Raw genomic sequence first — 24,470 nt, forward strand, 5'->3', positions numbered from 1 at the left:
GTTGATGAAAAAAAATTAATAAAAATAAAAATAAATAATAATAAACTTTAATAAACATCTGGTATGCATTGCGATGATAGGTGCATCTTGCGTTGATAAGATATACTTTGCATCCATCTTACACAAATGTATTGCACTGAGGGGTGTGTTGTGCGCGTATGTATTCTGCGCCCGTCCTTAGCAAAAACGCACTATGTCAAGGTAGTGTTGCGCCAGTAGAAATGCGCCGTCCTCCAGAAATGCGCTAAGTTGAGGGGTGTGTTGCGCTAATGCATGCGTCGTTGCTCGTCCTCCACAAATATGCATTTGCGGTAACGGATGCATTGCGTTAATCTTTAACCTTGCGCCCGTCCGAATAAAATACAAAAGATAAATTCTCTTTTGCGAGAGAGTAGTCCAATCGTTTAGGCTTCCAAGGAAATTGATATTTAGCAGATGAAAGGACATCCTTTTCTGCTAATTCATAAATGCCGAGGGAGCGGCGCGGAACAGGGCTTTTTTTAGTATCTCGAAGCCCTCGCCACGCAGAGTTTACGTTGGGCCCATTCAAGGCCCAACCTATAAATTCCCTCCTCCTCATCTGAGGAAGTTTACCTGAACTTTCTCTAGCATAAAGAAACCCTGAGCAAATCCTCGCATACCGATACCTTTCAAAATTTCTTTTCCACAAACCAAAGAAATTTCCAACTCTTCCACTCATCCAAAGAGCCATCCGAGCAAGTCCTCATCATTCTCTTCCCTACCTTCATCACCTTCCCAACCCTCGTTCACGCACGGGAGGCAGCATTCCTGCCTGCCAACCCGCCGCCTCCCCCCAGCTCAAGCCTGTTCAAAAAATCGGCGAAAAAACCGCGGGCGAAACTCTGCTGTAGGCCAAACCACTTCCCAATCCGAGAGGGGCCGGAGCACGAAAAGTGCCCCACTCCAAGTGACCGTCATCAAAAAGTGAGAACGAAAAAAAGAGATGACAAGAAGTATTTTGGGAGCATTCTGAGCAACACTGGAGAAGAGGGAGGGTACCGAAGCCGGAGTTGTTAATCACACCTTGGCCTTCGGAGAGGAAGGGGGGGGAGGCGGGGGGGGGAGGGGGGGGGGGGGGGGGGGGCGGGGTAGGCAAGAAGCTTCGCGGAAGAAGCGCCCTGGCGTTGCGATCCTAAGGAAATTGTTCAAACAGAATTCTATGAGGGACCCATCAGGGTCGTTTTGGATGAGGTGAGTGAAGAAGCTGCCGGAAACGGCGACTGAAGGGAAGAAGAAATGAAAAAGCAAGAGAACGGGTGGACGGAATGAAGAGGCTCGGCCAAAGACAGGAGAAGGAAAGAAAAGAGCTCGAGTGAGAAGAGAGAGCGCAAGCGAGAAGAAAACGCCTGCAATGAAGGAAGAAAAAGAAAAGAGGGCGGAAAGTACGGATGTCGACGGAGAATCCACCACCGCTAAAGGGTGGAAGAAAGCGTGTCACTGCAAGAAAAAGAATAAGGGCAATCCTCAAGGTGTCATCAACACATATTAGGACAGTTGCGACTGAAGACAGAGAAGATCCAGACATCACCCCTCTAATGCAGCGTCATAAGGAGAATGCGCCGCAAGGGTCAACAAGTGACCCAAAATTTTTACAATGCATAGCAGAAGAAAAAGAAAGGAGAAAAAGAGAAGATAAGGAAAAATAAGAAAAGATGTTACATGCGTGCCAAATCATTGCATCTGGAAATTTGGCAAGAAAACTCCATGATGAAGAGGTGAGCCGTAACAACGCAATTTCAGCAGAAGAAGAAAGAAAAAGGCTCGAGGATGAGCAGCGCATATTGCTGGCCTCGGAGCAGTTTGAAAGAAAAATGAGAGAAGAAGAAGAGGAAGAAAAGAAGAAGAAGGAAAAGAAGGAGAAACGGCTAAGGCCAGTATGCAGCGCATTAGAGAAAACAAAAGAAAAGAAGTTATGGAGTGGAAAAGGGAAGAAGAAGATCAGCGCAAGGAACGGGAACACAAACAAAGACAAAAGTCCCGCCTTGCGTTGGCTTAAGAAAAGGGCAAAGCAAAAGATGGAACCAGTGAGCCTGCGTTGACCAAAAGGCGCCCATCAACGAAGAAGGAAAATGATGACATGATGATGGAGATGGGGTTCTTTCCTGCGTCCATGCCACTACCTGATTTAATTACAAGTGTTGTGCTGGAGCATGGGTGGGAGACTTTCTGCCAATGCCCATCCATCGTGATTCCTACGGTAGTGAGAGCTTTTTATAATGGACGGCTCCATGACACCAAAGATGCGGTGATCATGAAAGGGTGGATAGTGCCATTCCGCACAAGGGAAATCAACGAATTATAAAAGATGAAAGACATCCCGGATGCACCAGGTAACAAAATTATTGATGATCCCGAAGAAGAACAAATGGAGGATGCGCTGAGAACATTAACATAATCGGGCACTCAGTGGTCGGTATCTTTGAAAGGCATTAAGACCCTTGCGTCCAACAAACTGCTTCCAGAAGTGCGTCTTTGGGTTTACTGGGTGAAAAGGCAACTCATCCCTACATCGCATAACAAAACAGTTTCAAGGCATCGAGTAATGGCTGCATATTGCATAGCGCGCGGTATTTTGATTGACGTGGGCCAACTGATTGCGAAGCAAATTCGAGGCGTTGTAGGCCGTGTGAGAGGCCAATATTTCTTTCCTTGGACGATTTCGAGCTTATGCCTCTCTGTGGGTGTAGGTATTGAAGAGGAGCCAATGCCAGAAGTCCACGGTCTCATCAACTCAAAGATCTTGAGAATGCTTCTCAAGGATTCTTCTCACTACCCCGAGCTTCCACTTAAATGGCCTCTCATCGATCTGAATGCGCCACAGCAGCCCAAGCCAAAGAAACAGCGTAAAGATGACAAAGGAAAGGAAAAAGTCCATGAGTAATCAACGCAAGACCAAATACCCTTGGACCCCTTACCTTTAATTATTCGCCCTCCAAGCCCACCTATGAAACCCCTTTCCCCACTCCCGGAACACTTTACTAATCTTCTCCTCGCCTCAGACTCAGACAACGCATCCCTAGCAGCATCTTCCCCCCATCAATCTCCATCACATTTTTTACCTCCATCACTGCATGTTGACGACCCACACGGTTTGGGTGAAGGCACTTCCGCTCAACCTCAAACCGTTGATGGTGAAACATCGTATGGTGCATCCCACCACCGCAACCCTTGCTGTTGACCTAGCAGAGATGTGTTCTCTTCTCTCTCAACAATAAGATTTCTTCTGCCAAAGAATAACGGAGTTACAAGAGAGCCACGCAAAAGTGCAACGCAATATTGCGATGATGCGGCAGGTGCTGATCAATATTCAACACAATATTTTCACTATCCACCTGAACTAGAGACAAATGGCGGAGCACAACCATGAATACTTTAACTTTTTGACAACCTATTTACATGGTCCCACGATGCCTCCCCATTTACAGCAACCTCTGCATTTATTAAGCAGCTCCTCGAGTTCCTCCGCAAAATCCTCCTCCAGAGCCCCCGCCGCAACTCTAAATTTAGGGGTGTGCCACATTCTTAATAAATCTGCAATTTTTTGTTTGCGGCCATTCTTTTATTCATTTAGTATTTTTTTATGTATAGAAGCTATACCTTGATTTTTTGTACATGCTTAAATTTTGTGTTGCGATGATTGTAATTCTTTGTATACTTAGTTAATTTTATTACAACTGAGTAACTATTCTTTCCATATGCGTTAGCCTCTTTACTTATCATCCTTTGTCAATTATTGCGATATTCCTTGTCTTTTATTTTAATTATTAATTGCGCTGCCATGATGAGTAGTATGCATACCCTTAGCAACATTTCTTACACTTTGCACTTTCTGCCATGATGAGTAGTATGCATCTCTAAATTTGGGGGTGGGGAAGGTCTGATCAGATGCGATCAAGCGGATGCGGTCATTATTAGGAAAATGCATTCATTATCNAAAAAAAAAAAAAAAATCATAAAAACTCTAATGTCAGCGCAAGGAAAAATCCCAACATGATAAGAGTTAAGTCGTGAAAGGAACCTGCTCGTAGTTGGATGTTCGCATGTCACCCATGGGAGCAAGTCAAGACGAAGGTGGGTTTCCAGGATCGACGCAATATGAAAAGAAAAAAAAAGGAGAGAAAATAAGAATATAAAAGACAACTCCTCTGATAAGCAAAAGTAAAACTTGGCTGAAAATCAAGAGTTGAAGTTGAGATCGGTACACAACCGTAGTTGGATGCTCGCATGACACCCATGGGAGCAAGCCAAAAGAAAGGGTGTAACCATGATCATAGTCTCTAATAAAATGACGCAAACCAGGCCACCGCATAAAGACGCACCTAGTTGTTTTTTGCAAGAAGAGGTAAACATTCTTCTCAAAACAAGAAGGAAATTTTTGGGTAGAGGATTGTTCTAGAAAAGAAAAAGTAGAGCATGTTGATGAATTATTAAAGGATAGAAGGAAATTGCGTTGTTAAGTAATGTTGTAGAGGTGGAGCATTCGGAGCAGCCAATCGACACAAAGTTAGGATAGAAATTGAGCGAAATTTCCTTAGTTGAAGATATGCTTGAGGACAAGCATATATCTAAATTTGTGGGTGTGATAACTTGTAGAAATACAAGTTATTTGTGCTGTTTTATTTAGTTATTGCGGCAAAAAGAGAGGAAAGTTGCATCGATAGTATAAGAATTGGCTGAGAAATACGAAAATTATGAAATGTCGTAAACGCATCCATTAACCCCATTTCGATGGCGAAATATAATGTTTCAGTCTATGTTTTGCAGGAAATAGGTCACCGCATGCGTTAATGGCTCGAAGACAAAATATACATCGCATGCGCCAATCAATCAAGAATAAAGAAATGATCAACGCAATGACGGTGCATGCGACGATCGATCATGGACTTTAGAGATCAACTCATTTCAACCGCATGTGGTAATAAAAAAACAACACCGCATGCGACGATCGATCAAAGATGTGAAAAGAAACGCATTCGCAGATGATTCTGACAAGTGTACAGCTTTCTGTTGTGCAATTTTGACAGATTGATCGTGGAGCAGAGAGGAATTTTCCATTACGCCATGGCAGCAATTATCAGAATTATATAGTGGGACCACTAATTCAAAGAGCCAAGGTCTTGTCTATAAATAGCTTCCCTAAATTCACTGAAAGATATACGGGTTGGGAGAAAGGCTGGTCTGAAGAGACTTTACAGAGAAAATCCGGGAGAACTACGAGACAAGGCTGAAAAGTGAGTCTCCGAGCAAGGAATTCTTCCGATTCCCAAAGCTGAAGCTCTGTGCAAAAGGTCAATTCTACCGGGAAAGCAAGCTTGAGAGGGAAGCTTTCCTCTCCACTACATCCATACGCCAGCAAGCACAAGTCTCCGATCGGGATCTGTGTCAAGATGTTGACACTCTATCCGTATTTGTTTCTATTCTTTAATTCATCTTCTTTAATCCCTCATTCACAATCATGTATCAAACGCTTATATTTAGAATTAAATTTTATCATCATCATCATTATCATCTCTCTGTCCCTTTCCATACATTTATCATCCATTTTCTCCATGATGTGTTCTTAATCCCCTGGGTAAAAAGGGCAATTAAGCGAGTGAGTTAATCTGTGTTAAGGTAATCAATTAAGTTTAGCTAAAGCATGCTCGACGACATCTTCACATGTGAGAGCAAAAATGAAGATGTTATTATGCCTATCGAGAGAAGGTTGCGTTGATCATTTTCATCTCTATTTCTCTATAGACGTATGGGAACGCGGTCGATCACTGAAAGGTGTATGCTAAGGGAAAGTGGAACCTTAGTTGCGTCCTTAATGCGATTGATGAACTTGCGATGTTTTTACTCTTTACTCATTCTCTTTCTGCCTCATTCATAAGACTTGTCATCGCATTCATAGATTCTTTTGTACAACTTCACAGCCAGTCCTCGACCCCTTTATCATAGTAGTTTAGAAATTTACTTTATTAATGCATTTTACTTTCAGCGCAATTTATATTTCTGCAAAACCAAAATTCTTTATTCTTTATTATAATCGGTCGCATATATCACATTAGTATCGTATTTAACGACAACAATCCCCGTGTTCGACCTCGGATCATTCTGAGAAACTTGTGTTGGAATTATACTTGGTTTCAGCGCAAGGAAACTTGTGACACGCACTACTTCATCGCATACTATGAGTATATCACTATTAACGCATACACTTAGAACGTAGTATCACATAATATCTTTATCGCAAAGCACTTGAGCGCATATAGAGCACTTTCATTCATTTATTAGTGCAATAGTGGGGACATGAACTTGCATTACATTCATATTCATCATTGTCCATATAGATAAAGATAATAAATTTTTCTATTCCTCACAGCAGTAGTGATGTGTGGGTAAAAGTCGGTCTCTAGGGATAAGGCTCTGTCGAGGACAAGTTTCCTAGTAGAAACTACGTAGTGATAAAGATCTAAGGCCTCTTGCGAGCTAAATCTAGGGTGTTCGGAGACTGGTTCGGGGTTTTGTCCACTCTCGCTAGTGCTAGCATCTCTCCTTCCTACTTTTCTAGGACTCATTGTAAAATTTTCTAAATGAAAGCTCACAAAATTTGGTTCACGAGGGAAAAATTCAACCACTCCTCTCAATTCCTACCCAAAATCACACCAAATTTTCAACAATTGAACACAAATCCACCTACATGCAGAAAATCTCAAACATCTTATTCACATATTCAATAACAACAATTCACAAATCTTCAAACCCATTCATATTAAGCAAGAAAGTCATGCAAGTAAAAAAAAAAAAAATTCATACCATTCAACAAATATATGAACAAATGAACAATGAATGGCTAAAAACTTACCTCAAATGAAGAAATCCCAAAATGCACAAAAACCTTGCCCTAGATTTTGGATTGGGCGAAAAACCCCACAAAATCAAGGATGAACTAAGAGAGAATCTTGAAGATTTGGAAGAAAAGAGGAGGGAAATCAAGATTTGGTGGAAGAGAAGTGAAGAAATAGGAAGAAAATAAGAGAGGGAGTGCCATAAATGAAGAAGGTGAAGAAAAAAACCAATCAACGTTGTGCAAAACTGTGTTTTTACACAGTTCTGCCTCGCATCGTTGATTACAATGTCGTGACGCTGTGCCCTAATTAATTTTTTTTCAAAAGAAAAATCTATCCTAAAGAAAAGAGAGGGAAAGAAAGATTAACAAAATATCTAAAATAAAAATAAGAATAAGAATAAAAAGGAAAATAAACTTTACAACCTTGCTGCCTCCAGGAAGAACAAATTGCTAACGTCGGTTACTCGACGCGACCTAACCCCTATCAAGGTACAAAGAAATTCTCGTATTTCTCTGGTTCTTTCTTGGATGAGTCAATATGGCCTGGTAAAACCATAAGGGTTCCCATATTTTGAAACGAACCAGACAGGTCGAATTTGGAATTTTTGAATTTTATAAAAGGAAATAAAATAAAAGACTTCTGGACTGACTCTGTAGAAAATAAAGACTCTGACTCGTCTGACTCACAAGGTAAAGATGATCAAAATTCAAAAATTAAAGAAATACCAGGATAAAGAATAAATCGAGGCATGAAACCTCTAACTCTTTTACCTGAAACTTTTCGAAGTAAAGTTCAAACTCATACTTAACCTCACCAACCTATTTTGGACACAACATGGGATAAACATCGTCATCTGAATCGGTCCGAGGAAATTCCTTAATAAGGTCGACCTCGGTGCCATAGATGAAGGAACGCTCTGAATGGTTTTTCAATGGAACGGTGGCTTGGGTCTCAAGGTGAGAATCAATAGACTTCTGCTCACACTTAGAAAAACCATGAGCAAGTTCACACATTAAGGAATCCAACATCTTACCTTGATTAGAAATTCGAGGAACCAACTGCTCAACAGAAGCATCAATGCAAGTATCTCCACTGCTCAACTCGACACTCTTAGAAGATGATTGTTTCCAAGACTCCTTAAGTCTCCTAAATGATTCAATAATCTGAGCAATGCGGTCACTTAGATTCTAAAGCTTAGCTCTAACTTCATGTCCGAAATAGAAGTTATACTGTTGGAAATTCAGGGGTTCTTGATAACTGTAGGGGCGTTCCTACACAAGTTCACAAGAGCGATTAGAAAATTCCCTAACTATATCCTCTAAAGAAATACTTGTATTGGCAGATGGAGATGGCATCGACAATGGAGTTTGGCTAGGCATCTCCCAAGGAGGATAATATTCTTGCTCAGGACCACGTGAAACCTATATCTGTGTAGTAGCCATAACTTGAACAATAGAGGTTAGTTCGGATACTAGACTTCTAAGCTCACTGATTTCACATATCTTTAGTGTTCTCTATTGTGCCACTTGAAATGCATGATAGATGTTCATGTTATCTACCATGGAAAAAAAGAAAAAATATTTTTGGGTTTTTAAGTTTAACAATCAATTCTAACTAAAAGATATTAATTGGCATGCTTCCCCGACAACAACTCATTTTTGTTTGAGCCTCTTACGGTGTCGTTTAATTTCCAAAAAGGACTACGAAACAAAAGAAATTTTGTAAAAGTCGTAGTACTCTTATTACTACTGAAATGTAGTAACAATGGTAAGTGCGTGGTCGAACCATAGAGACATGTTGAATTAATTTCTTTTATGCTAAATTTGACTGAGAAAAATAGTAAAAATGAGGTTTTGTTTTTTGATTAATTTGAAAACATGCACGAAAATAAATTGCAAGGGATAAATGTAAGCCATAATTGGTTCATTTACTTCTCAGATCATGCAAACATTAAATGTAATTTCAATCATTGTTTTCTACCAATTGACTATGCTACTAAATTATGCGTGCATAACTACCCAATTGATGCAATTTAAATAATCTCTACAAAAATTACAACATGCTTCTTATAAATGAACAAACAAGGGATAGAGTATGCAACCCTTTGAAGAACCTTTCTTCAAGTATCCCTCGATCGTTCAACAACTGATTCAAAAGCACAATCTTGAACGCAATGATCAGAACACGATTTTGAACGAATGTTTGGATGAACCTCAATCACAATCGAGTTCAAAACGATCCTCGAACCTTGAACGGAACTAGAACACCACCACAAGAGTCACCTTGGTATTCTTGGTGTGAGAATCTAGGAGTTGTGGGTTCTGTGTGACTTTGGATAGAGGAATGAAGGAGGTAGAGGATTGAGTAGACGATCGAGTAAGTGGGAGATGTATGAAGTCTATCGTATAGACCAAATACTCGATCGTTTAGTAAGAAGAAGCCTATCGTATAGACTTTGCTACTCGATCGTGTAGTACCAAGTAACTATCATATAGTAAATTCGATACTTGATCGTTTAGGTCGTGAGACACTATCGTTTAATAAAATGCTTTTACTCGATAGTTAATTCTTTTGTCTAACGACACAAAAATGAATCAACCACTGATTTTGGAAAACCAATATTCTTTTATCTCACAGTTACCATAACCGTGTATAACCTCCCACTCAATTTGGTTATTAAAGAAAAAGATTAATTAATTATCACATAATTAATATATTATAAATAAATATGATAACCAACTTACCATATTATATTTATAACCTACAGTTTTAATATTTCATCATATGAAACATATAAACCATAGTTCTTTTTCTATGTTTTGGTATTTAATATAAATCATATTTATATTAATTCCTTAATTAATGTATCTAATACATCATATCAATTATATCACATATAATTGAATTAATTTAGTTATATCACATACAATCAAATTTCCTTTTGTTAATTTGAACACTTCAAACTAACCAAAAATCTGATTCTCAACTTGAACCATTGAGCTACCAAGGGGACCTTATGAACCTGTAGCTAAGCTCCAACGATACGTGAATAACTGACTAAATTCTTTAATCACGAGATCCACCATCTGTTAGCTGTTGGTCACTCTACTAAAGACCAATAGTTGCACTCTTCGCACTACAAATATATTTCTGTGTTCATTGGATATAACAAATCAATAGTGCGATGACCTTTCACAAATCGCTTGTAAGTACAATTGGGCCAATTTACCGTTTTACCCTTATCTACATCTAACTTCTTAAGTACCACTGATTCCTCTAATGAACAATAAATCATAGTCCTACTATGACTAGGTCCTCTCTTTCCAAGAAAGGTTGTGGTTACTATGTTCAAGACCCAGAATCAGCCCCTAAGAGTGCAATTTATCTACTTACCCTGCTTCGGGGAAGGAGTGAATTCCGTCTTGTGTAGTTGAGTTCCCAGCTCCCCAATCAGACGAATCCCCAAAATGGTAGGCTTGTTGAGTTGGCAATCTGACCACTCTCACCCACACAAATAAAAGGATCACTGATAATTTGTAGAAATACAAGTTATTTATATCGTTTTATTTAGATATTGCACCCAAAAGAAAGGAAAGTTGCGTGAATTGTATGAAAATTGGATAAGAAATGCGAGAATTATAAATCGTCGTCAATACACTCACTGACACCATTGCGATGGTAGAAAAGAATGTTTCAGCTCTGTTTTGCAGGAAATCAAGTCATCGCATGCGTTCAGGGCTCAAGATAAAAACAATGCATCTACGTCGCATTGCGCCCATCATTCAGGAATGAATAGACGATCAACGCAATGACAGCGCATGCGACAATCAATCCAGAACGTAACTTCAACTGCATGCGGTAATAAAAAACAACACCACATGCGGGCACACGATCAAAGATGCAAACGAGCAACGCAAATGCGGAGGATTCTGATGCGTGTACAGTTGATCATTGTGCATTTCTGACGGAATTGATTGCGTAATAGAAGGAATATTCATTCCACCATTTCTAGAGCTGCCATAACAATAAAGTGGGGTCTATTCTGCAGAGAGTCAAAGCTGAGCCTATAAATAGCTTCGGCCATTCCATTGAGAAGATATACTTGATGCGGGCATATTTTGATATTTGTATATTGAGAGAGAGACTGGTCTGAAGAGCCTGATCGGAGTAGATCCGAGAAGAATTAAGAGACAAGGCCGAGAGGCGAGTCTCAGAGCAAATCCTTTCAATCCCTGCCGTTGAAGCTCTGTACCAAGGTCACTTCTACCGGACGAGCAAGCCTGAGAGGGAAGCTCTTCTCTTCATCCATTCCATATGCCGGCAAGCAAATCCACCGTCCAGATCTGTGTCAAGACGTTGGCAGTCTTCTGTATTTTGGCACTCTTCTGTATTTATTTCTATCTCTTTATCATCAATTGTATTCATCTTCTTAATCTCTATCATTCACACCATGTATTAGATGCTAAATCTTAGTATTGAATGTCATGATCATTTCCATCTCCCTCGTTTTGTCTATTTCCGTTCATCCGTAAATCGCTTTCTCCATGATGTTTTTTTTGATCCCCCTAGTAATTAGTAAGAATTAAGCAAGGAAATTAATCTGTGCTAAGGAAATAAATATGTTTAGCTAAAGCATGCTAGACGACATCTTCACCTGTGAGAGTAGAAGTGAAGATGTCATTCCTCCTGTCGAGAGAAGGTTGGAAGAATGCGTTAACTAAAGCGAGAAGTACGTCCAGAGATGGAAGCAACCTTGCGTTCATTACGTTCATCCCTGTTTCACCACAGAGATGTGGGAACATGGCCGATCACCGAGAGGTGTACGCCAAGGGAAAGCGGAACCTTAGTTATATCTTTAACACAATTAATAACTTGCGATGTTCTACTAATTATCCCTTTTATTTCTGTTTCATACATAAATATTTGCCACCGCATACCACGATCCTTTGTATAATCTTCACAGTCAGTCGCAAACTTAGTATCATGTATCAGTATCCTGTATCTTGTATCATAATAGCTTAGGTTTACTTTTATGCACTTTTATCTTATTATTGCAACTTCATTCTACTGCAAATTTTACTTTATCGCAATTTAAATTCATGTACAAACCAATCTTTTATTAATTGTAAAAATCGGTCGCATGTATCACGAATGTAAGACAGTAATGACAACAATCCCTATGTTCGACCTCGGATTACTCTGAGAAACTTGCATTGGAATTATACTTGGTTTCAGCGCAAGGAAACTTGTGACAATGCATAGCATACTATAAGCATCCCATTAATAACGCATATGTCTAGAAGTAGTATCGCATAAAGTGTATGACTTGTATCATGCATCATATATCGTAGTGCGTATGCCTAACATAGAACCATTCAAAATTCTCCATTACAAGTTTATGGTGCCGTTGCCGGGGACATGAACTTGCATTACATTCATCCATGAGTAGTGTGAATAAGCGTTACATAGCATAAGACAAATATTGCATTACAATCACCTTCATGAGGCAGGATTAAGGTCATGTCACCTATGGTCATCCTAGTGAAATGTAAGTCTCAATTATGAACGATGTTATATGAAGAGACTAATCATTTTGTGGTCTGGTCTTATATAAACTCTTTGCATATCTCCACATGAATGGTTAGGATCAAACCATTTGTAGCATTTTACAACACTTGTAACATCTACAAAGCGGGCCATATCCGTAGTGTCACCAGGATAAGGTATCCCTCCTTTATCCTTATACTACAGACCATTTATGTTATTATTTAAGGCATGATCGACTTGTATGTCTCCACATACATGCGTAAGTTACATGAAATAACTATGGATCTTAGTTTATTGGATTGAGTAAATGCTTATAAAATAACACTTATTTTATTAATAACAATATGTTTACATAGTGTTTACAAACTACGAGACTACCAGAAGAATTAAGACACCAATCCCAACATAATCAAGCGTCCTAATTAATAATCAAGGTTGGAAAGACCGTGCCCTAACTAATATACATGCTCCTAGATTCAATTGGTTCTTAGTGGCCTTAAAAAGCCAGAAATACATGCATTAAGATTTAGGATTCAACTATGTCGATTAACTTTCAGGAAAAGCCATGTTCAATGAACCAAATATTCTTCAAATCTAAATTAAACATGCAATGCAAATATTCAAGGTCAACCTGTAAACCTAAACATACACGTTCAATTGTTGCTACCAGAGAAAATTCGAGCATATGCAAACTACGAGAAAACGTTTGAACTTGAAATTAACTAGCAGAGAATTGAAATCATGATAGGGGTGTCAATCCAACACACAAATGCAAATATAATTCAATTGAGATTTAAAAAAAACATAATTATGAATTATAAACATCAAATTGGGTAGAAAACTCAAGAGTTACACCGAATCCTTAATCAAAGAACTAGATAGAAAAATACCTCATCGACTCATAGACAAACCCATGAGATACAATCTAATCTGTGCTCACAGACCAATAAACTAAAAACTAGTCTAATGATACTAAAAACATAAAGGGGGAAGAATTGGCCTCTCCTCGCCCTCCATTCAAATTCAATATGTCCTCATTAATTTTCGGCATGTTTTGACTAAAGACGAAGAAAGGTATTTATAGAAATCATCGCAGCATTGCAACGCTAGGAAGAGCGTTGCAACGCTGCACATTCTACCTTATAGTGTGAGGCGAGCGTTGCAACTCTATGACAGTGGTATTTTCATAATTTTTGCTCTTTTGAAGCTCGGATGCTCAAATCACCTCTAAATTGCTTCAAATTAACCCCGTTATTCACCAAATCGCCAATTCTACCTCATGGTTGCTCGGAACCTACAAAATAAGACAATAAACAAAAAATTAAACAACGAGCTCAAATTAAGCAAGGAAATATAACTCTTTTTTAGAGTTATTTGTTACCTATGGAATCCTAACAATGCTTTGTAGGTTTGCTATCTCTCTCACCAAAATGAAGTTAGGCTATGGCATGCACGTCTAGGCCATATGAGCATGAAGATTATTCAAAAGGCTCTAGCACTATATTTGGTCATCCATCTTTACCCTCTTTGACTGAAATTATTTGTGGTGATTGTCAATCAGGACAAACTCATACTTCACATAAATAGATATCTCTTTCTGGTTCTACTCGTATCTTGGAACTTATTCACCTGAATCGTATGAGTCCTGTGAAATCAAAAAGTCTAGGAGGTAAACGTAATGTTCTAGCCGTTGATGACTTCTCCAGATACATCTGGGTACATTTTCTTTGAGAAAAAACAGATACATTTGCTACTTTTCAAGCTCATTGTCTCCAATTACCATGGGAGAATGATTTAAATGTGATACAAATCAGAAGTGATCATGGTATGAAGTTTGAAGACTCTCACTTTACTGAGTTTTGCAATTCAACTGGGATTCACCAAGAATTCTAAACTCCCATCACTTCCTAGACAAACGAAGTTGTGGAAAGGAAGAATTGAATGCTTCAGAAGATGGCCCAAACAGTGTTGCATGCCAAACGTCTGCCATTTCATTTTTGGGTAGAAACTCTAAACACAATATGTCATATACACAATAGAGTTGTTTTATCAATAGGTTCCTCAAGCATGTTTTATGAAATATGGAGAGGGAGAAAACCCATATGTTAAATACTTCCATATTTTCGGCAGTATGTGTTACATCCTGGCTGATAGAGAAGCTAGGAGAAAATGGGATTCAAAGTCAGATGAAGACATATTTCTTGGATATTCCACAAATAGTCGAGCATACCATGTCTACTATAAATGAACTCGTTGTGTCATGGAATCAATCAGTGTGTTAATTAATGATTTTGCCGATCTATCAATGTCTACCAATGAGGAAGAAGAAGATACAAGTATGCTTCCACTTGTCAATACAATTGTCCTTAACATCACTCCTGACATGTCATCTGACATAAATTCAGAAACACTTGTGGAGAATAACCAGTCAGTTTCTGTATAACATCCAAAGTTCTAGTTAAATTCAAATTTATTTTCTTAAATGATTGGATTTTTATTTTCTTTAATTTTGAAATTTTTTGAGACCAAAATTTAGATAATTGAATTGTTTTGATTGGCTTTATTTAATTTTGGATGTTATTTTGGAGAAGATTTGAATTTTAGGGTTAAAATAAATTTTGGACTTTAACTTAAGTGAAATTTATTAGGATTTGGAATTTTGAAAGGAATTAGTAAGAGAATTGAGAATTTGAGAATTTTAATTGGAGAGGAAAAAGGAAACATATATATATATATACAAGTACCTCGTGAAGCATGAAAGTAAAGAAAAAAGAAGAAAAGTATTTTTCTTCTTCTTCGTGAGACGCCCATACCCCCATTTTCTAGTTTTTTTCGTTCGTACAAAGAGTTAGCCATTGCTGGATCTCTTCAGCTCAACAGTCGTTCGATCTGCTTTCTACCTCGCCTCTCTATCTTTCTCATGCGCGATTCGCGTTGGATCTGCTCAAACAGCCACCGTTGATCGTTGTTCTCCACTGGGCCGCTTGCTGTTGTGCCTCTCTCTCTCTCATGCGATCCCAATCATGCCACCAATTGCTGCCACGCGAGATCTGCATCGGATCTACTCAGACAACCACTGTCAGTTGTCGGTTCTCCATCAGGTGTTGTTATTGTGATTGGGCCATCGTCGGATTTTGGTTAAGATTTTGCGTAAGCACTCTATTTTGTGAGTTTGGAGTTGTTTGGGGTAGTTCTTGTTAATTCATCAAGTACTGAGGTTAATTTAGGGTTTCTCTTTTTGTTTTAGCTTTAAATTCGAGTTTTGGGAGAAGTTTTGAAGTTAAAAGCGTTCTGTCTAACAGATTTGGAAGTGGTTTCGACAAGATTTTTTGTGAGCCTTGGCACTTTGAGCCCTTTGTTTTAAGGGTAACTGTGGAAAGTTAGGTTTTTAAATTTTGGATTTAATTTATGTTCAGGTTGGCCAATTGAATTGAGTGTTGGAATTAATTTTGGACCAAACCACAATTTCGGTTGGTTCTTGGTTTTCATTTAGAGCGAAAGGCTTAATCTTACTACTGGAATTGCCTTTGTCCCGGACGATAAAATTAAGGTTAATTTTGATGGTTTTAAGACTGTATGAATCGAGATTTGTGTCTCATTCAAGATTTACCAAAGGTTGTGATTTCCTTCAGGACTTCACTAGAGGTTAGTGATCTCCTTCGGGTTTTCACCAGAGGTTTGTTAGTACATCTCAACTATGGTAGGGCGAGTTCAATTATCCACTAGATGGCCATCCATGAAAAGTAGATGTTTATGCATGACCTACTAGAAAGATGTATTTATTGGACATAAATGCTTAGCTTGACCCCGGTAGTAGGGTTACTTACTGAGTATTTTATAATAATTTTCTCTTTCTTTTTCAAGTAAAGGTAAGAACACGCCGGTGAATGACAAGTGAAATTCGTGATCGAGCCATTGGGACCATTCAATGCTTTCACTCATTTTTTTTCTTGCCTTCATGATTTTAAACTTAGCTAATTGTTAAATTTAGAGGATTTTTCAGTTTTTATTTTCTTTTGCACGTATGATGTTTTGGATGATGTTTTATTGTGATATTTACTTTACTTCATTTTTTTAGGGTACTATGTTAAATGAATTTCATTTATTCACTTTTAATAAGGTTATTAATTTTGGTCCTTTATTACTTCATGGAAAAGTGTCGTTTAGAAATGTATGTATGCATGTCTATAGTGATGACTTAGTTTAAGTCCTTGGGAGCCAGGTCGTTACAGTTGGTATCAGAAACCATATTTTGAGTTCTGTAGACTAACTTACTATGTAAGTCTAGATTGTCCTCGTCATCGCCAGGTATGTCTTACAAGAAAAAGTTTTCAGCATGTTATGCATGAGATCTTGATAAATTAATTCCTTAGTAGATATGTTTTTTTTTATGATGAGAAATCTAGTAAAAGCTAACTTTGAGTACATGATAGGACATGGCACATAAGTATAGAGTAAAGAGAAAGTCCAAGGAGGGACTCAGGATTCACAAAATCCAGTCCCGCCAACCTAAGACCCTTCCACATAAGGGGCGTAGACCCTGGAAGATAAGAACCTCTCCATACTAGAGGATTCCCTTCCGTCGCATGGCCCTTTTAGGATAGAGGGGCAAGGAGTGTAGACAAGAGGTTGGACTAGACATCCGACTATGCGTACAAAGGTGCCAGTTCCACCTGTTGTTCCGACCTAGTATACTGCGTTGGCTGCGGCAATAGGAGAAGCAGTCACAAAGACAGTGGTTGGGCAACTGAAGGACCTTGTGGCAGAGCAGATGGCTCAACACCATTAGAGTCAACAAAACCCACCTACATGGATCCAGGTGCCTCAAGTACAGGTCCGTAATTAGCCACAAAATAAGAATATGTCAGACTTGACAGTAGAGGCTAAACACTTGCGTGACTTCTTGAAGTACAATCCTTGTACCTTCAACGGGTCGATGACGGACCCTACAAAGGAAAAAATGTGGATGTCCTCCATTGAGACTATTTTTCCCTATATGAAATGTCCAGAGGACCAGAAGCTTTAGTATGCGATGTTTTGTTGACTGATGATGTTGAAATTTGGGAAGGAATGATATATCAAGCAATGGAAGACTACATAATCAATAAGCACTTAAACTATATTTAATTTGAGTTTTAAGCATGTTGTACATATGATATTCAAAAGAGGGTTTGAAACACATATTACCTTTGAAGATATCTTTCAAAAATTCAATTGAGATCCACCAAGAAAGAGCTTGAAACAGCGAGAGGACTACCACCGAGATCTTCTCTATTATGCTCAAGTTGGAATGTGTGGTGAAAACACTTGAACAAGTTGAATTGATGAAAAACAAGAGTAGGGTTTTCAGGTTATGAATTCAGAATATATATTTCAACATTCTCACTGATCTTCATGCATGGAGCTTCAATATATAGGTAAAAAACATGCTAATGTATATGGTTGCATGTTGGGCAACTCCAGCTTGAAGATTATTACTAAGAACAATTGGAATTTGATGATATTCCATAAAGCATGTTCATGGATTTTTCCTAAAATTGGGAAAACCTATTAACTTAAAATGATTTCAAAAAATCAACTTATTTAAATTAATTTTATAAAATTAATTCAAAATAATTAATTTAAATAAAACTAATTTTATTGAGTTTTTTTTAATAATATTAATTTAATATCTAAATATTAAATTAAATAAATATTAATATCACCAATGAATAAATTTTATATTTAAATCATAATTGATTTTCCAATTCCATTTAATTTCAATTAAATTAAACGTTTATAATTGTATCATATACAATTAATCGAAAAACCCTAAAAATTGAATTTGAACATTTCAAATTCATAACCCTAATTTCATACATCAATACTCAATTTGTTATTCTAATTTAATGAGCTAGTAGAGGGACCTAAAGGACCTACAGATCATGAGCTCAAACGATCTGTAATTAATTCGTTAAAACTCTTTAATCAAATTAATTATTATTTGTTAACTATCAAGACACACCACTATAGCTCGTTAGTTGCACTCTCTTCACTGTAGATATATTTCTGTCCATATAAACCATATCAATAAGTCGATCCTTCACAGATCGTTCGTAACTACAGTTGGGTCAAAATTATCGTTTTACCCCTGTAAATACATCTTATTCCTTAAGTTCCCACTGACCCTCTAATGAACCATTCGATTCATAATACTACTTATGAATCATGTCCTTTCTCTATCATGAGAAGGCGATGCCTCGATTGTTCAAGACCTGGAATCAGTACTTAAGAGAACAAGCTATATGCTAACCCTAAAATGGGTAAGAGTGAATTCCATCTTACAGGGCTATGTCTCCAGCTATTCATCTGGTCTTATCCCCAAAATAGAAGGCTTATTGAGCAATGCTATTAAACTACTCTCACCCATGCAGATCAAAGGATAATCACGAATAAACAGGAGTTCAAAGCTAGCTCAGGATTAAGATCGAGTTATCCTATGTTACTTAAGTATGAAATAGTCAGTTTTAACAGTAAACGATCGTTATAAAGAAAAGTGACTATTTTGTGGTCTAGTCTATATGCAAACTCATTGCATAGGATGCCCTGCTCACATGTCTCTACATGAATGATCTGTGGATCACACATTTGTATTACCTATACAAAATGGGCCGCATCCAATAGTGTTACCAGGATGAGATACCCAATCTCATCCATATACTTATAGACCATTTAGGCTATATACTATTAACTTGATCATGTTTATGTCACTACTAAAGTTAAAGTATTCATACTATAGCCATAGATATGTTTATTGGATTTTCATAATAGTATGCAAAGTCAACAACTTTATTGAATAAAATACTCAATAATATTTTATTGATAAATAGAATGTTTAACATAAAATTTACGAACTGCGAGTTCTAGGACCTTCCCAACAATTTGGTGGCAGTCGACCAAGAGATTAGTTGACACCATTGAAGGGCCTATTACTTAGAATCAGTTCAAGGAGTGATTTTATGAGTAGTACTTCTCTGTCGTCACAAGATACAATAAGCAGGCGAAGTTCATGAATCTGAAGCAAGGGGTTATTTCTGTGGTCGAGTACGAACGAGAATTTACCAAGTTGTCCCGTTTTGCTCCCAAGATGATGGCCATAGAAGAGGACAAGGTAGAAAGGTTCATTTAGGGTCTGAAGGATGGACTAAGAGGTCTTGCACTAGCTCATGAGCCCACAAGTTATGCAACAACGCTACGTATAGCAATGAGAATAGATTCCAATGTGGAGTGGAACATGAGATTGCGGGGACTAGGATACTTTTCGTGTCAGAAGAGGAAGGCAAATTAAAAGGCTACAGAGCCTCTACAAAAGAGTCAGAGAACAGATAAAATTTCTCAATTTTAAGGGCAACAGGGATCCAAGTCTGAGAAATGCCCTAACAAGAATGCATTTGATACTAGGGGCCAACATACGAGCTCGAACCAAGGAGGTTCTAGCCATCAGCAGTAGCAGGGTAGGGTCTACTCAACTACTCGGCAGGAGGTTGAGAAGTCTGGCACTGTGATGACAGGTACACTTCTAATCTTGGGACATCATGCATTGGTTTTGTTTGACTTTGGCTCATCTCACTCATTGATATCATCGACATTTGTAATTGTAGGGATCAAATCCTGGGCAAAAGCGTGTGAACGCCGTGTATCTCAAAAATTAATTTTTGAAGAAAGAAAAACTGTGTTCTAAAATAGAACATATGAAGGATAAACATATGAAATAACATGCTTTGGAGAAGGGAAACTAAGAGAGCACCATTCTTACCTTTGCAGATTCCTAAGCTCCACGAAAAATCCTCTTGATCTTGCCACGAACTTCTTCTCAAACTAACTTGAACACAACCACGAGAATAACCTTATTATTATCAAGGACTCTAATAGAAGGATAGGTGGTATCCAACTAATTGGAAGAGGAAGAGGTATAAAGATTTCTCTTAGAGAGTAAGGAGAGGATTTGTATTTTGATGGCTAGGATAAATCTCATTAAAATCAATTCTTGCCCTAAAAGGGCCATAAGAAAGAATTTATATAGAAAAGAGTTAACCCCTTCTCCAAGTCTTTTCCAATTTACTGTTGTGCTTAATTAATTAAACAATCTTTATTTATTGAATATAAATAAACATTGCATGTTTATGTGCATCACCTCTCTATTAATTTAATTAATCAATTATTTATGAATCAAATTGACTTGAATTAAATATTTGAATCTCATTCAAATATTTCTCTCCAACTTAATTTAAATTATAGATCACATCCATAATCAATTACATGTTAATCACATTAATAAATAATTTCCTCAAATTGGTTTGAACAATTCAAATAATTCCTTTTTAATATCCTTTAGTGAGCTAACAAGGGGACCTGGTGGACCTACAGATCAGAAGCTCTAATGATATGAGATTAATTGGCTAAACTCACTAACCAAATTAATCAATATTCATTAACTGTGGGTACACTCTACTAAAGACCCACAACTACATTCTTCTCAGTGTAATATATTTCTATGTCCACGGATGTAGATCAATAACAAGTTAGTCCTTCACGAGTGTCTATAACACCAACCGGGTCAAATTACTATTTTACCTTTGGGTTACCTCTGTATTCTTAAGTACCAATGCTTCTCTATGAACAACTTTTTTATGGTCCAACCAATAAACAGAAACCCCTATCGGGCCAATGAAAGGGTAGAACCCTTTGTTCAAGTCCCAGAGACACCACTTAAGTAGGATATCATACACTTAACCTTTTGTTCAACCCCTCTCGGGCCACTTAAGGTACCCTCCATCATTCCCAATGAGTAGGATATCATCCACATAAAATACGAAGAAAGCTACTTTATCATTGATGGTTTTCTTATAGATACAAGATTCATCAACATTTTATTCAAAATCAAAAGATTTGATCACTGTATCAAATATAATGTTTCAAGATCTGGATGCCTGCTTCAACCCATATATGGATCGATTCAGCTTGCAAATGTTTTGCTCCTGACCTTGGGCTATAAACCCCTCGGGCTAAGACATAAAGATGTTCTCTTCAAAATTGCCATTAAGAAAAGCAGTCTTGACATCCGTTTGTCATATCTCATAGTCATAATATGTGATTATGGATAAGAGAATTCTTATAGACTTAAGCATAGCAATAGGGGAAAAAGTTACCTCATAGTCAACCCCTTCCCTCTGGGTATAATCCTTTGCTATAAGTCTAGCTTTGAAAGTCTTTATCTTTCCAGCTAAATCTCTCTTTCTTTTATAGATTCATTTACACCCTATGGGTTTAACAACCCCTTTAGGTAAATCTACAAGATCTTATATTGAATTGGAGTACATAGACTTCATTTCAATGTCCATGGCTTTGAACCATTGGTCCTTGTCTAAGTCATTCATTGTCTATTTATAGGACAATGGTGTTAAGGTTTGTGCCCTAAAGTCTCGTACCTTATAGTTTGTAAACAATTTTGTACGAACGCTTACGATGTATAATATATATAACTTCATTTCTAGACTTTGCACATTTGGATGTTTTTATTTTACCACAAACCAATAAACTTAATATCCCTTGTTGTCTTTATGTAACTTAAGAATGTATGTAGTGACATACAAGTGAATCTTGTCTTAAGTGACAACCAAAATGGTCTGTAGTATATGAATATATGAGGGAAACCTTATCCTGGTAATGCTATGGATGCATCCCGCTTTGTGTAATAGTTATAAGTGTTCTGACTTGTCACAGATGGTCTGATCCTGATAATTCGTGTAGGGGACATGGGAGCAGGGGCGTCCTATACAAAGAGTTTGTATAAGACCTGACCACGACGTGTTAACGTCTTGTCATATAACTCCGTTCATGATGACAGAGACTTCACTTCACTAGGATAACTATAGGTAACATGACCTCAATCCTGAGTGACTTGGAAACTCCTGCCATTGAGGGCGGTCCTTTGATTTGCATGGGTGCGAGTGGCCAGAGCACCGACTCAAACCTTCCACTTTGGGGATTCGTCTGATTTAGGAGCTGAAAACTTAGCTTCACAAGAAGGAGTTCACTTCTTCCCCGAAGTAGGGGTAAGTAGATAGATTGCTCTCTTAAGGATTGATCCCGAGGCTTGAACGATGTGGCGCCACACACCTTCTCATGGCCCGAGAGGTGTTCACACATAGTAGGACTATGTTGTATTATTCATTAGAGGGATCGATGGTACTTAAGGAGTAAGATGTAACTATAGAAGAAAAACGGTAAATTGGCCTAGTTGTACTTACGAGCATCTGTGAAGGGTCATCGTATTGATGATTGGCTATATCTAATGGATATAGAAATATATCTATGGTAAGAAGAGTTGAACTGTCCGTCTTTAGTAGAATTCCTGGTAGTTAACGGATGGTGGATATCGTGGCTAAAGAGTTTAGTAAGTTATTCACGGACTGTTAGAGCTTCGAGCCATAAGTCCATAAGGTCCCCTTGGTAGCTTGGATACAGGTTGAGAATCAGTTTTTGGGTCAGTTTGAAATGTTCAAATTGACAAGAGGGAGTTTGATTATATATGATATAATTAACTTTATATATGATATACATTAATTTGGAGGAAATTGGATATAAATATGATTTATATCTAGTGGAGGAAAAATACTATGGTTAATATATGATATTAATCCATAGGTTATGAATATTATGTGATTATATTCATTGTCTATTAATTGGATAGTTAAGGGATAATAGGTCGACGTCTCTTCTATTTTCATAATGGATGAGTAAGTTGAAGAATTGCTTTGAGACGCTTAAATAGCTCGCGGTGTGTTAAGCACTGGATGCACGACATAGTGTTGAAATGTGTCATCACTTAGTAAAATCAGTGCCTATACGATAGTGCTGAACGATCACTTACATATACGATAGTGCTGCGCGATAGCTTAACACTTACACCTGCACGCGCTATTTACTAAACGATATTTTATCTTTTTCTAAGCAATCGTTTAGTGCTTGATATTTACTAAACGATCGTATAGACGATCGCTTACCTTTTCCTACACGATCGTTTAGACGATCGCTTACCTTTTCCTACACGATTGTATACTTCACCTAAACGATCAAGCATTTTGTCTATATGATAGACGAGCCTTTCTCCCACTTTCCTGATCGTTGTATATGATCTCCCTTCCTCCTCCCCTCTACCAAATTCAAACAAAGCCCACCCTTTGGATTCTCACTCCGAGAATACTGAGGGCTCTGAGTGGTGGTGTCGTCCCCGTTTCCTTTTGTTTGTATGGAGACTGTTCGAGGTAGACGATTGGGATTTGTTGAACGATAGCTTGCCGTTCCTAGCAAAATTTGCTATGAAGGAAAAGTCCTCAACTGGTATGATCTCTCGATCTCTTATTTATTGTTCCTTTAAGCATGCCAGTAATCTAACGTTATGAATGCATATTAGTATGTTTGAATGTATATGTGGGAATTCTATCACAATGAATTGGAAAAATCTGCTTCCGCTCGTAGGTACTCTTGAATAAGAGTTCCTTCAAATGGATCCTCAACACCATCATCTGGAATGACAACCTGAGTTTTAGTTAAGCCCAAGTAACAGTCAGGTTGTATCACAATCCTTTCACTGCGTCGAGGCACTCTCAATGATTGAGAAGGACGAGATTGACCTAAAGTGCTAGCTTCTTCATTAACTCTTGATGAAGGACCAACTGCATCAATAACCCTTATTAATTCTTCTGTAGCTTCACCTAATACTATTTTTCTATCCAGTTTATGATATCTTATGTGGTATTCCTCTAAAAATGTAGCATTTATCGATACAAACAACTTATTTTCCTGAGGATCATAGAACAGACGCCTATCGTTTTCTTAGGGTAACCAACAAATTGACATAACCTTGAACGAGGTTCTAACATCTTAGGATTTATTACTAACACATGTGTATGACAACCCTAGATTCTAAAGTAACGTAAACTCGACTTACGACCCCTCCATAACTCGAAAAGTATTTCAGAAACACTCTTCAGGGGAACATTGTTTTAAGATGTGAATTATAGTCTC

This window comes from Benincasa hispida, chromosome 1 (assembly GCF_009727055.1).
Source record: "Benincasa hispida cultivar B227 chromosome 1, ASM972705v1, whole genome shotgun sequence".
Classification (NCBI taxonomy): Eukaryota; Viridiplantae; Streptophyta; class Magnoliopsida; order Cucurbitales; family Cucurbitaceae; genus Benincasa; species Benincasa hispida.